The following is a 13243-nucleotide window of genomic DNA, read 5'->3' as shown; positions in this document are numbered from 1 at the left end:
TGTGAGCACACAAAAAGCTGCTGCTTGAGGAGTTACGTTTGCATTCTCTCTGAGCATCTGTGGATGATCTGAATGATCAGAAGGAGTGTCCTATACCTCCAGCTCCTCTGTATAATGGAACCTGGCGTCGTGCTGTAGGGCTGAGCGCTGCCTTCTCCCTGTGTGCACACGTGAGCATGAGTACCATGTTCTCAGTGGTGCCTTCTTACATAATTTATAACATGGATAACATAAAGGTTATTTTAAAAAATAAAACAACCTCCTCTACATATATTAGATTTGCTGTAGCATCCCATATGCACCTTTGCAAACTCTGGTATTACCCACAGGGGTCTGATCTGCATGTCACATTAGGCAGATGGAATATTTTATTTATTCCACCCAGGCCGTAATAGGGAATTTAAACTATTTGCAGCAACATGTTTGTGTTCCTACAAAAGGGAGCAGGATGCTCGGGCCCTGCTTTGTGTGTGTGCCCCAAATTCACAGGATGCTTGGGAGTGTGGGGCTCAGCGCAGCTGCTCCGGGGAAGCATTTTCCAGTGACATCCAGCAATGTCTGTGATGCCAAAGGCACACAGTTTTTAGCTAGCAGATCCTCTATTTCTTCGTCAAACACAGGCTTTCGCTTTGAATGAGCCTTTGATATTTGGTTTGTTATTTCTTGCAATAACCCGAATTTCACAATTCTGGCTGTTAAAAGCCATTGGAGTGGGTGGAAATGAAGAAACTTTAACCATTGATCAGTGGTAGTTAAACAGCATGTTCTTGCCTGTTAGGAGCTTGTCAGAAGAGTGTATTAAAGATTCAGCTGCGCTCTGATAAGAATCGTGAAGGATGTATATGTTTGCATTGTTTTTGGCAAGAAACATCCAAATGATCTGTATTTATTATATAAAATTGATTTTTTTGGCATACATGCTATTTTTTCATGGATTTTGGCCTCAAACCAACACAAACAGGGTGATCTTGAGCAAAACCATGCATTTTTAAGCCTTTATTTAGAGAATTTCCAAAAGAATCCAAGGTCACGAATATATCTGTGAGCCTGCTCTTGCTACAGGCATAGAAATGGCAGAAACCCACATTTCCAGTGTGGCTGCGAGGTGGTGGATGTTGGAAGGGTTCTACCCGAACTTACAGGTGGTAAATTCTGATTTAGAGCCTTAGGTGGAGGCCAAGTGAAAGCCATAGTGGCAGTGTGTTCCACAAGAACAGTTTGATAGCACATGGGGGAATGGCTTTAAACTAAAAGAAGGGAGATTGAGGTTGGATGTCGGGAGGAAATTCTTCACTCAGAGGGTGCTGAGGTCCTGGCAGTGCTGCCCAGAGCTGTGGGTGCCCCATCCTTGGGAGTGCTCAAGGCCATGGATGGGTTTTTCATTCACAGCCCTGAATTTAAACCCTGCGGGTTGGAACTGTGGCTCAAAAGCAGGGCAAACATCCGGGCCACAGTTTGGTGCAGCCACACTGATGTGGGACCCAGTCCTGAAACCTCGGCAGAGTTCACTGTTCCTAAGCAGAGCCTGCAGCCCAGCAGCCCAGCTTCCTCTGCACGAGTGCTATTTTGGTTCCACAGGTGGTGGTAGTATATTCCTCCTTAGGCTCCACTTCCTCGCGCAGCTGAGTACAATGTAAATACCGTCTCAGTTGTCATTTGGAAGGAAAGGAGTGGGATGAGTGGAATTGGCAGCAAAATCACAGGCTGAGATTTCACTCGTGATATTGATCATAGGTGTATTACACTCTTCTATTAATGTCAGCCTTTTTTCTCCAGCTCTAGAAAGCTGCTAAGGACACAGACTTTGTCAGTGGAAAAAAAAAAACAAAAAAACAACGAGGTTTGAATGTTTGGAGAGACACTGCAGGGTGGGAGGCGGCCCGGCACAGCAGCAGGACACGAGGTAATGGGCAGACGGAGAGTCAACAACCTGCACTGGCAGAGCTGCCTGGGTAGCAGCTGCAGCTCAGAGCCTTATTCATAACTTTTCTGAACTTCTGTGGAGGGGATGAACCAACCGGCAGCACTGCAAAGTGCCCTGCTCAGGTTCCACCCCTTTGCTCCTGTCCCACTCTGACCAGTTTTAGCACTGGGGCTCAGTGCCGCTGCCCCGTAGCTCTGCTTCCCCAGACAGCACCTCTCCGTTTCAGACGCTTCCAAATCGAGCTTCTTGAACTTGCTTCTCCCTTGTTGTCAAAGCAAGGACAGAGAGGAAGTTTGCAGATTGCTGGTTTGAGGGGTTTGCTTGTCTAGGACACTGAACAGCAAAAGCGGTGTGTGATGTGGGCACAGCCACTGCCATGCACAGCCAGGGTTCTGGATAAAGCCTGCATCCCTTAGCAGGAAGGCTGCTCCGTGAAAACACAGTGCTGCTTAAAAACGTGTGGCGCATGGTCTGTTGTGAGCCTTGCTTTTAGCTATCAATAGATCAGGGCTTTCTTATCAGCGTGAGAGCACTGTGTGCACTTGGAATGAAGACAGCCATCTAAGCAGAGATAAGGCAAAGGCTTGTTGCAGACGTGCAGTGCAGGAGGGTGACAGGGTGGCATGGAGGTCCCGCAGCCTCAATCTGCACTCAACGTTCTTTGCAGAAAGCCCTTCTCTTGGAATTCGTTATGATAAAAATTTAATTTGTGTGTCTTGAAAAACTCTGTTGAACCTGGAAAGCAGCCCTCCTGGAGGCTCAGAGCTCTCGCCTTTCAGAACATTGTTTGCAGAGATAAAAATATTTCTGCCACACTTGTCACATGTATTTGAAAAACATATTAATCATTTAAACAAATATTAGCTCCGAAAGCCTATAAATACGTTCACTGGGAGGAATATACCCTTTGTTGTATTATTACAATGAAAAATATGCTAATATAGTTGCCTAATTGCTTGTGTTTGAATAACCTCTTTTGTGACAATAAATGTTTGTGGCAGCATCATTCAAACACGAAATGGAGAGGCTGCTGCCAGCAAGGACTGCGTGCGTCTCTGCAGCCGCTCTCAGTGCGGGAAGAGAAGTGTCACCAGCATTGCCCTCACTGTGAGCAAGGCAATGACCCCCCCGTGTTGTTTGGTTGCTGCGGGGCTGCATGGGAACGATGCCACCCTCACAAAGCACCCTTTATTCCTCTGCTTCCCACAGCTTCTGCTCTGCAGAGATAAGGATCGGGGCTCTCTGGTTACAACCGGGGCTCTCCGAGTTATCTGAGCACCGAAACGGGGCGAACGTCTCCTGGAGGTGGAGTGATTTGGGGTGAGTTGGGAGCATTGTCTGTGAGTTGTTTGGTTACGAAGGCTTCACGCTCCCCTCCCCCCCCCCCCACCCCCCTGTGCTGTGTTGCATTACCCGAATTGATGGCTGTGTCTGATGTCACGGAAAATCCTTGCTCACAGCACACAGGTGGTGCTGGGATTGGCTGTGAGCCACTGCACACTGCTTGGTCCCCAGTGGGAGGTTCCAGCCCCTCCAGACACTTCCCCAGATGCCACCCGCAGTGGCTGGCTGACACTGCAGGGATACCCCTTCTGCCACTCCTGTCACCACTGACACCAAATCAGGAAAGAGTTAAACATAACAGCACTTAAGGAAAATATTGTAAAATCCTCTTGAAATTCCCATCAAACTCAATTAGCGGGGCAATGATATACCTAAACAACTGGAATGGGGCGACTTTTTATGCTTTGCTGGATAGCTTCCAAGTTGATAATTAAATTGCACTGGGCTGGGAGATAAGTGGCTATGAGTGTCTCTCGTGTGGAGGCTCCAGAGGCCGATGGCCACGTGGCCAACAGCCCCCAGGGTCTGTTGCATGTGGCCATGGGACCCTACCCCACACATCAGGGCCCTCCTGGTGTCCCTGGGGTGCAGTGGGCTTCCTATGGTGCTGGGCTGAGGGCTCAGACTGGTGGCTTTCAGGGGATGTCAGCTGGTGGTGGCAGTGATGGGGCATTAAGGTGCTTGGTCCCCCTGCTACCCCGTTGCCCTGTCCTGCTTTGGCTGCAGGGTTCAGCTCTGCACTGTGAGTGTTGCCTGAGTGCAGTCTCTCATCTCAAGCGTTTGGGTAAGTCAGCCATGGAATTATCCTATAATGTGGAAATCATACAATTTCTCTCTGATCTTCCCCAAGCTTAGCATTTCATCTCGCTTATACTAAATGCAGCATGACTAAGTAGGCAAGAAAGGGATTTGAGCCCTTTTGTTACTTAAAATGTGAATTAGACGTTCCTGAGGGAAGTTTGTGTCACATTTGCAAGTTAAAAGTGCATCCATTATCGGTACACGGACCCCTTCCAGCACGGTGGTGGTGAAGGAGGAGCAGAGCAGGTGGCTTTGGGGACGCAGTGCCTATGGGTGCTGCACATCACCGCGCTGAGCTTGAGGGCTCTCAGCACCACAGGTGAGGGCTGAGCTGTTGCTTCATTCCCAAAGCGTTGCTCTGTTCTGAGGGCACTTCACCTCCCGGTCTGTAACGAGGGCCCGAGCGCTAATCAGCGGTTAGAGCAATCTGCTGCCACTCCTACCCTCCCTCATTTTCTCCTGGCTAGAAATTGGATGAGTGTGATGCGTAGTGGCACTCTAACTTGCAGTGTAAATTGCACTGCTGTGCATTGCAAAAGGTCAAGCTGAACGACTTGATGAAATGGATTGACCTACTGAACAGCACTTCAGTCTATTTAAGGACAACCGATTGCGGCAAGACCAAATGGAAAAGCTGAGCTAGATGGGCATAAGAAAATACTGCTTTCTACCCCTGGGTTGAGCAGCATGGGGTGCACCGAGCTGTGATACCAGCACCAGGGGACAGTGCAGGTTTCTGCAGAACAGGAGCCTTCACACCCAAGCATTGCTTCCAGCAGCTGTAGGCCCAGGCAGCACCCATAGCTGTGTGGCAGCACAGTGTTTGCGTACAGTGTTATATGGGAACTGTTGAGTCCTGGCCTGAAGCACTGATTGGGCACCTGGGGAAAGGACTGGGTCAGCCCTGGGAGCACAGGTGAAGGCAATTCATGTGTGATCAGAAGGGGTGGAGCCTGGCTGCACCTCTTAGACCTCATCTGAGGGCTGACCCCCCCTAGAGAAGGGGTCTTTGGGTGGAGATCCTGCCTTGGTGGAGTTTCCTTTGCAAGCCTCGGTCTTCAGAGACAGGTGAGCACTTTTCTTTTGTAACACTCTTCTATTGTGCTAGTTCCCCTGTCATTACATGTCCCACAACGCCATTCCATTGCATTGATTTTTCTGATTGTTACTGATGTATTCATAATCTTGCATCAGATCTTCTTGTAGGACTTCATCTTAAGCTAGGAGCTAGAAGAAGCGCTGGTAATTTAGTGGATAGGCATGATGGTTTGAACAGCAGATGCTCAAAGCAGCACACAGTGAAGTAATAACTGATGTGCTAGAGTATAATTGTGGGGACTGTTTTAAAATAACAAATATAGACTCAGAAACTGAAGCCCACTTGTGCTTAACTAGCCACTGTTTTTTGTTTGCAGAAGTATGTGAGTTATTCAGTGTGAATATTTAGGATGTGCTGTGCTTAACTGTGAAAACTGGTAAAGCAAGGGCTCCGTTTGAAGTGTTTAAGGCTGATTTCTGATGCAGTTTCCCATAGGATTGCTATTGGGCCACACTTTCAGCAGCACTTCCTGGCTGTGGCTGTAATTAAAGCACAACAGTGAGCTGTGCTGCAGAGAGGACAGTTATGAGTATTTGCTTAGGAATGATCTCTGCCAGAAAGCACAGTGCGTTATGTTCAGTTTATGATCAAAAGTTGAGCACCTACAAGCTGTGACGTCCATGGCATCAGGGCATGGCACTGCTGTGTTTTGTCCTCGTGTCTTCACCAGAGCCCCTCTTCCCCCCTTCCCTGAGTGTCAGCTCTCATTTGTGGCCCAGCCTTCAGTGATGACATCTCTAGATAAATTATTCTATTGCCCGATTGACCTCCTGCTTATGAGTACTTTGCCCTGATGTTTTGCTTGCATTTTTCCCTTTCCTGTTTTAAGGCTTTGGATCTTTGGTGCTGAGAATCTCTGTCCTTTCTTCTTTTGGGCTGCCCTCTGTCATGGCTGCTTCCGGGCCATTTCTGTGTCTGTTGTCACACAGAGGTAGGGGGGATGAGATAGCTGCATCCTCAGCGTGGTGCAGGGGGAGCCTGCAGGTGGGGTGTGCCTCGGGGGGGTGGGAACAAAACAAACAGAGTGAAACAGAAGTGCACCCCAAAGTCCCTTGCACCAAACCTGAGCTCTGCGTTGTGCCTGCTGTGGGGCAGTGGCAGGGTGCTGATGCCACCTGGCTGCTGTAGGGACTCACAGAACCCTGTAGGGAAGGATGGGGATAGGGATGTTCCTTTGGGAGCAGCTGAAGGACTGTGCTGTCCCTCCAGCTGAGCTGTGGTGTTCCGTGGCCTTTGGGACGAATCCCAGCTGCTGGGAATGACAACTTTCCTCAGCAGGGTGAGCTGGGAGATCCTTCCAGTCCCAAACACTCCTCCTCAAAATGAAAAAGGTTAAAGAAATGCAGCTGCTGTCAGAGCTCGGCGGCTGAGCCATGGGGTGGGATGGAGGCTCCCCAGGATGGGAGGGAGATGCAAACACTTCATCTGCCCTTCGGGTCAGTGCTGAGGGACCGTTGTCCTCAGGCAAGCTAAGTGCTGCCTGGAGGAGCTGTGTGAGAATCATAGAATGGCTTAGATTGGAGGGAGCCTTAAAGCCCACCCAGTTCCATCCCCTCTCTCTGGGCTGGTTGCCCCCCACCTGTTCAAGGAGCACAGGGCAGTGAGACTGTGTTCCATCCAAGGAGAATCACTCCTCTCACGTCCCCAAGCAGCTCTGCATGGGGACCCTGATTTCCTTCTGGGGAACCAATGGTGTGCAGAAGCTTAAACCAACATTGATTTTCATGGCATCTCTTTAAACCTGATCTAGATACAGTTGCACAGGGCACTCCTGGGACAGAACTGCTGCCACCTAATTGATTTTGATTTTATTTTCACTGCAGCAGTGTAATTATGAAAGCCAGCCATAATTATTGAAACACAACTAGAAGTATTTCATTATTAAAATACCCCCATGACTTATTATTAATTCATTAAATAAATTTGGATTATATCCCTCAATAATTAATGCACTGAAGTTTATTCTGTGAACTTTTCCTTTTATTAGTAATGTGGCAGTTGTTGGTAGTAAAGGGGGGGAAAAAAAAAAGACAACCCTTGGAAATATCAGAACAAAATAAACAACTCATGAAACGAAGTGAGGCTGGAGGGCTTTGCTCCAGTTTGTGGCCAGTCCTGCAGGATGGAGCACAGCTGAGCTTGATGCTGTTTCAAACTCTGTACATACAGTTGGGAAACACTTCTCAAGTATCATCTTGATAGCTCTGTGCTTGTCTCTGAACACTGTGAGCAAGGTGATGGCAAAACGGGGTGGGATGAAGTGGAATGCAGTGGAATGGGACGTGATGCAGCTGGATAGCATGGATTGGATGTGGCAGAATGTGACTGGATGGGGCTGGATTTCCACAGTGCCACCGTGTTTTGGAGCCTTCTGTATTCAGCCCATTGTGGCTGTCAGTCCCGTGGGGCTTTGCACCATTTGTGCTTGCAGAGGATGGGTCTGTAGAACTCAGCTTGGCTGAGGTTCACACATTCTGTCTGATGTGTGTTTATATAAAAAAAAACAGACAAAACTATTCACTGGAAAAAAAAAAAAAGCGTTGATTCAGAAGCTGTGCTCCTACCACAGAGCACAAGCTGAGAAAGGGGGAGAAAGAGATTTCATCTAAATAGTTGTATTGTGTTGTTATGGCAACCGGAGTTTGAAAAGTAAACAGGTTTCCTGGAAGGGCTGTTCCTCCAGAAGTATTCTGTTGGGAATGGTTTCAGAAAGGAGGAGGGAGAGAGTCCCAGCTGCTCTCAATGCCACCCGCTCACCATGAGGCCACAGCAGGAGGTGAGGTTGCACCGTGTGGCTCTTGGTGAAGCATGAGGAATGGAGGGAAGACCATCTGGGTTTGGCTGATGGAGTGACTGAGATAAGTGGGATAGATGTGTGTAGGTGTCTCTGTGGTTCTGTTTGAATTGTGTTGCTTATGTGAGTCAAAGATGCTGCGGGTGGTGAGGCACTGGAACAGGTTGCCCAAGGAGGTTGTGGATGCCCCATCCCTGGAGGCATTCAAGGCCAGGCTGGATGTGGCTCTGGGCAGCCTGGGCTGCTGGTTGGTGACCCTGCAACCGCGTAGCACATAGCAGGGGGTTGGAACTGGATGATCTTTGTGGTCCTTTTCAACCCAGGCCATTCTATGATTCTATGCTCATGTTTAGGGAAGCTTTGGAATATTTATTCTGCTGTTTCCTAAAGAATTAGATTGCTCATTCCAAGAGCTTGGCTGGACGTGCTGCTGTGTGGCTGTTGGGTTTGCAGATGCACTGCATGTGAGTGGCTGGGTTTGCTGACACACAGCGTGCTCTGCCACACGCTGGACCCATCCGACCCAGCAGGCTTGCACCAGGCACACAAGTGGTGCAGCAAACAATTCCAGGGCATTATTTCCACATTTTAACAGGGCACGCTGCGAAGCTCTGCCGCAGCAGCCAGGAAGACGTTCGTACCTTTGTCCATGTTTCTTAGGAACTGCCGTCTGGAATAAGATGAAGCTGATAAGAACACGTATCCCTGAGCACAGCCGCCTCAAGGCTTTTTCTGGGGAATTGAAATGCCACTCTGGGAGGCAGCTGACACACGGGGTCAGCCCCAGCACCCACTCTTCTCATCACATCCCCTGCTTCCCACATTGCCTCACCCTCAGCACCTCCCTCAGGCCCTCTCCCCTCCTGAAGCAGCCCTGACCCCCTCCCCATCTCCCTGGCACCAAAGCCTGTGGGTGAGTGCGTGCCCACGACTGGGGCAGCTTGGAGGGCAGGACATGGTGCAAGGATTAAACCTGCTTTTGATCAGCAGGGAGAACGCTCGGTGACGGCTGATATCAGAACAACTGGTGCTTTTTCCAGCTCCCTCACGCTCGCTTTACTTTGTAGTTTAATTATCAAAATATGCCACACAACCGCTCTGTGAGTCCCTCCTGAATGCTCCTCTTCCAGCATCCTGCGATTCGCCACGACCTCGGAGGGTAAAGCACTTAAGTTGCCCTTGAAGACAAAAAGAGAAAGTCTTGTTTGAGGTGAAGTCAGTATCTATCCAATTTTCAGCTGCCGTCACATCGAAATGAGAAATCTGAGGCAGAGCCAGGCACAAATAGCTGATAACAGACTTTCAGGTGCACCTCTTTACTTATCACTTCTGGGGTCACCTCTGTTTCTAAAGACTTGTTTTCCTTAAAAAAAAGATTGCTTAGGACACTTAACAGTGTGGTGTTGCGATAACAAAACCCTGTGAGGCTTTAGTTTTATGCCTTGGCTCCTCGTGCCGCTGCTCCTGAATTTGTTTTTGAAATCATTTCATGCAGCAGAGCTGTGGGAGTGGAAGGCAGCGCTCTCCTTGTCCCCCGCTGGGAGTTCTGCTCTTCTGGTGCTGGGGATGGGACAGGGCTCTTTGAGGGAGCAGTGATGGAGTGAGGAACGGAGGCAGACAGGGCTTGTTTTGAAGCAGGGTGCATGGCACATAAGGAGCAATGCACACAGACTGGTGCACAGATTTGTTTAGCAAACAATAACCTGTGTTTTGTGCATGAATAAATAATTAACCTGATTTAAAAGAAGGAAAAAAGTAATAATTTTGCTATCTGCAGACCTCCTCTTCCCTGTCTGCTGGGCATGAGTGGTGTCCTCACACCTATGCGAGCGTGTCTTGTGATGTGTGGGTCTCTGCTTTGCAGATGGGAATGGGAGCACAGCGTGGGGTGGGGGCCATGAGCTCAACATCCCTCCTGCAGGTCGTCTGGGTATGAGGAGAGCCCTCTGTACCCTCATGGGGGTTGGTTGCTGCCCCTCTCACATCAGCACTGCTGTTCCATGTGTTCCTCTCTGCCTGGAGCTCAGGAGTGACCATAGTGACCAAAAGGCACCAACTCCCTTTCAGGTTTGTGTCACCATCACCCCTGAGACTTCTGCTTTCACTTGCTCAGACTTTTGCTTCCCTGAGGCTTTGTAGTTTATTCTATTTTATTTTATTTTATTTTATTTTTGATGCTGAGTATGCTGCATGTTGGATGCAAGGGGCCGAGTTGAGTACAGTGGGTTGAGTTGAATGCAGTGGGTTGGGTGTAGAGGTTTTCTCCCTCATTTCCCTGTACTTGTACTGAGGAGATGACAAAAGCCCTGGGAGTTCAGCAGCAGGAGGTTAGGGAAAGCAGCTCCTCATGCAGGGAAGCTGGCAGTTAGCACATCCACTGTCACCCAGAGCAGGACCAGCAGGAGATAAACTCAGGCAGTGAAGGTTGGACACGTGGCTTCCTAATGCAGAGGAATGGCTGTGTGTCCCTGTGGAAGCCCCAAGTGCCCGATAGCTACTGTGTAGTGTGGGTTGAAAGTATTCTCCTGTGGTCTCTTCAGAGCTGTTTCTGCTTTCCTTCTTGTTGGTGGGGCAGAAGGAGACAGTGGAGACCTTTGTTCTGGCTTGCTATTGCTGGTCTGTGGGTGTATTTAGGAGATCTTATGCACACTGCCACTCTGCTGCTGTTCTTTCTTTGCTGCTTGCAGGAGTGTTTCTCTTCAGTACCAGGAAATAAGTGCAACAAAGCCCCCCCAGATCCTAACTGTGTCAGGACTGAATAGGAAAAGAGAAAATGAAAATGCTCAGGATTTGTCCTGCACAGAGCCAAAAATTATCTGCCTTGGAAAGGAGAACTCTCAGGTGTTCCTGTGCCGTTGTTGTTTCCTACTTATTTTTCAGACACATTTGGCTCCCCAGCACCTGTGACTGGGGGGGGAGGAAGCACGCATTTGAGGTCACCAGGTTGTCCTGAGCAGCCCCAGGCAGAGCTGCTGCTTTTCCCAATTCCTGCATTTCCAGGGCCAAAAATGAGGCGGAGAAAAGGATCCTCCATATGTGCCTTGCCAAACACTCACAGATGCAAGCCCAGATGGCAGCTCCCACTCTGCAGTACCTTCTCCCTGTTCTTTTCATGGTGTTGGGAGCCTTCTTTGGTATCAGATGCCGAGTGTGTGTTTGCTGTTTATGTGCAGGGAGGCTGGAGCTCCTCTTTCAGTGCAGGGAAGGGAATGGAAGAGCAATCATTTGTGCTGATTGCTAATTTGAATGAACTTTTACTTTAGCTGCAACTCTGGCAGGTCTACCTTTGAATATCAAGCAAGGGCACGTCATATCAGCTTGCCTTTGTTTTGTTGCAGTGCTGCCCTATGGTTTGGGAGGTTTACGGCATGGCAATGTATCATAGTGCCACACCATGCTGTGCCATACTATGCCATGCCATTGTGTATCATGCTGTGCCATGTCATGCCATGCCATACTGTGTCATGCTGTGCCCTGCCAGACTGATGGGTGAGGGATGCGTTTGCGCCAGAGCAACGTCACCTTGTGCCGGCTGGCGTCAGCCTGGGGACATCTGTGCCCCCCGCCTGCCCTAAAGGAGAGGAATACCTGTCAGCGTGCCAGCCCCTCAGATGTCTCTTTCTTATAGAGAAGATTTTGGGATAAAAGATTCAGTCTAATTTATTCCATCAGTGTAACAGTTAAGCATTCAATTACAATATTGGAAACAGCTTTATAAAAGAAAAGCATCAGAAAACTGGAGCTGACTGCACAGTTCTGCAGCACTCTGCAGTCCCTCTGCTTTATCCCTCCCTCCCATGTGCTGCTCGTTGGGCCCCACTGTCACATCATAGAACCACAGAATAGTTTGAGTTGGAAGGGACCTCCAAAAGCTGTCTGTTCCCACTGCCTACAGTGCACAGGGACACCAGCAGCTCCAGCAGTGCTCACAGCCCCGTCCCCTGACCCTGGGTGTCTGCAGGGATGGGGCACCACCACCTCTCAGATTCTTCCCCAATACATAGAAAGTTCCACTTCTAACCCAAGTGACCCAAGAAGCTTCAGGAGTGAAAAATAAGATGTTTGAAGCAGGTTGAAGCCCTGAGCAGCCCCAGCAAAGTTGCAGAGCGTTGCAATCACAGAATTGTAGGGGCTGGAAGGGACCTCTAGAGATCATCGAGACCAACCCCCTGCCAAAGCAGGTTCCCTACACCAGGTCGCACAGGTAGGCGTCCAGGCGAGACTTGAATATCTCCAGAGAAGGAGACTCCACAACCTCCCTGGGCAGCCTGTTCCAGTGCTCCGTCACCTCACCATGAAGAAGTTCTTACGCACAGTCGTGCGAAACTTCCTGTGCTGCAGCTGATGTCCGTTTCCCCTCGTCCTGTCTCCACGTACCACTGAAAAGAGACTGGCCTCACTGCTATGGCTGCCACACCTCAGATATTTATAAACCTGGATCAGGTCCCCTCTCAGTTGTCTTTTTCTCAAGGCTAAACAGACCCAGTTCACTTAGCCTTTCTTCATAGGGGAGATGCTCCAGGCCCTTCACCATCTTTGTGGCCCTCCGCTGGACTCTTTCCAAGAGATCCCTGTCTTTTTGTACTGGGGAGCCCAGAACTGGACACAGTACTCCAGATGAGGCCTTACCAGGGCAGAGTAGAGGGGGAGGATCACCTCCCTCGACCTGCTGGACACGCTCTTCTTAATGCACCCCAGAATGCCATTGGCCTTTTTGGCCACGTGGGCACACTGCTGGCTCATGGCCAACCTGTCGTCCACCAGGACGCCCAGGTCCCTCTCTGCAGAGCTCCTCTCCAGCAGCTCATCCCCAGCCTGTATTGGTGCATGCAATTATTCCTCCCTAGGTGTAAGACCCTACGCTTGCTTTTGTTAAACCTCATCCGGTTTCTTACTGCCCAGCTCTCCAGCCTGTCCAGGTCTCGCTGAATGGCAGCACAGCCTTCAGGCGTGTCAGCCAATCCTCCCAACTTCGTATCATCAGCAAACTTGCTGAGGGTGGCTACTATCCCCTCATCAAGGTCATTGATGAAGATGCTGAACAAGACAGGACCCAGCACAGACCCCTGGGGGACACCACTGGTTACAGGTCTCCAGCCAGACTCTGCACCACCAACGACGACCCTCTGCGCTCTGCCACTCAGCCAGTTCTCAACCCACCTCACTGTCCACTCGTCTATCCCACACTTCCTCAGCTTTGTTATAAGGATGTCGTGGGAGACAGTATCAAATGCCTTTCTAAAATCAAGGTAGATTACATCTACCGCTCTTCCCCCATCCA

Source organism: Meleagris gallopavo, chromosome 17 (assembly GCF_000146605.3).
Source record: "Meleagris gallopavo isolate NT-WF06-2002-E0010 breed Aviagen turkey brand Nicholas breeding stock chromosome 17, Turkey_5.1, whole genome shotgun sequence".
In the NCBI taxonomy this organism is placed as follows: domain Eukaryota; kingdom Metazoa; phylum Chordata; class Aves; order Galliformes; family Phasianidae; genus Meleagris; species Meleagris gallopavo.
This window is presented reverse-complemented; position numbering follows the sequence as displayed.